This window comes from Myotis brandtii, unplaced genomic scaffold (genome assembly GCF_000412655.1).
Source record: "Myotis brandtii unplaced genomic scaffold, ASM41265v1 scaffold1119, whole genome shotgun sequence".
Lineage (NCBI taxonomy): Eukaryota > Metazoa > Chordata > Mammalia > Chiroptera > Vespertilionidae > Myotis > Myotis brandtii.
The window spans coordinates 322069-323669 of NW_005353835.1; the positions used below are offsets into that span (position 1 = coordinate 322069).

General features: G+C 49.2%; 1 long non-coding RNA gene across 1 annotated transcript in view; it reads left to right on the plus strand.

The window, feature by feature from the left end:
* Positions 1-981: 981 nt before the first annotated feature.
* Positions 982-1601, plus strand: part of LOC106727315 — a 1327-nt gene continuing 707 nt past the window's right edge. The window contains exons 1-2 of the long non-coding RNA XR_001363486.1: positions 982-1005; positions 1433-1434. This is a non-coding gene — a long non-coding RNA (uncharacterized LOC106727315). The remainder of the gene's footprint in view (positions 1006-1432; positions 1435-1601) is intronic.

The following is a 1601-nucleotide window of genomic DNA, read 5'->3' on the forward strand; positions in this document are numbered from 1 at the left end:
CAGGCCTCTATCCTATATAATAAAAGAGTAATATGCAAACTGACCCTAACAGCAGAAAGACTTGGAATGACTGGTCACTATGACACACACTGACCACCAGGGGGCAGATGCTCAATGCAGGAGCTGCCCCCTGGTGGTCAGTGTGCTCCCACAGGGGGAGCTCTGCTCAGTCACAAGCCAGGCTGATGGCTGCCAGTACAGCGGTGGTGGTGGGAGCCTCTCCTGCCTCCTCAGCAGTGCTAAGGATGTCCGACTTCAGCTTAGGCCTGCTCCCTGCTGGTAAGTGGACATCCCCCGAGGGCTGCCGGGCTGCCGGGCTGCCAGAGGGATGTCTGACTGCCAGCTTCGGCCCGATCCCCCAGGGAGCGGGCCTAAGCCAGCAGATGGACATCCTCCGAAGGGTCCGAGACTGCAAGAGGGCATAGGCTGGGCTGAGGGACCCCCCCGAGTGCACAAATTTTTGTGCACTGGGCCTCTAGTCTATATGTATAAAAGCCTAAGTGGCTGTCCGACCGTTCAACCATCTGACCAGTAGCTATGATGTGCCTTGACCACTAGGGGGCAGACGCTCAATGCGGGAGCTGTTGAGCTGCGGGGACTTGGCAGTTGCGGTTCTCAGGTGACCACCCAGAACCAGAGAGGAAGGAGCCCGATTCCGGTGTGCATCACCTGAGAACTGCCCTTTCGCATTCCGGGACCCCTCAGGGGACATCTGAGAGCTGGTATCGGCCTGATCCCTGCAGTCCAGGCCGAGGGACCCCGCCATGCACCAGGCCTCTAGTAAGTATATAAGTTCTTCGGTTTATCTCTTCTCATCTCTCCCACCCCACAATGAGGTATGTCAGTCTGTCCCATGCCTCCATGCTTAGGGTCTTTTTTGTTGGTAAATTCATTCTGCTCATTAGATTCTACAAATAAGTGAGATCATGTTATATTTGTCTTTCTCAGATTGGCTTATTTCTCTTAGCATAATATTTTCCAGGTCCATCCATGCTGTCCCAAAGGGTAAAAGATCCCTCTTCTTACAGATGCATAGTATTCCATTGTGTAAATGTCTCACAGCTTTTAAAAAAATGCTTTATTGTTTAAAGTAGTACATATGTCTCCTTTTTTCCTCATTCACCTCTCCCCAGCTATGCCCACCCCCAATCACATGCTCTCACCACCCTAGTGCCTATGTCCATTGGTTATGCTTATGTGCATGCATACAAGTCCTTTGGTTGATCTCATCCCCCCCTCCCCTGCCTTCCCACTGAGGTTTGACAGTCTGTTCGATGCTTCTCTGTCTCTGGATCAGTTTTTGTTCATCAGTTTATGTTGTTCATTATTTTCCACAAATGAGTGAGATTGTGTGATTTTTATCTTTCTCTGACTGGCTTATTTCACTTAGCATAATGCTCTCCAGGTCCATTCATGGTGTTGCGAATGGTAGGAGTTCCTTCATTTTTACAGCAGCATAGTATTTATTCCATTGTGTAAGATGTACCACAACTTTTTAATCCACTCATCTGCTGATGGGCACTTAGGCTCTTTCCAAATCTTAGCTATTGTAAATTGTGCTGCTATGAACATAGGGGTGCATATATCCTTTCTGATATGTG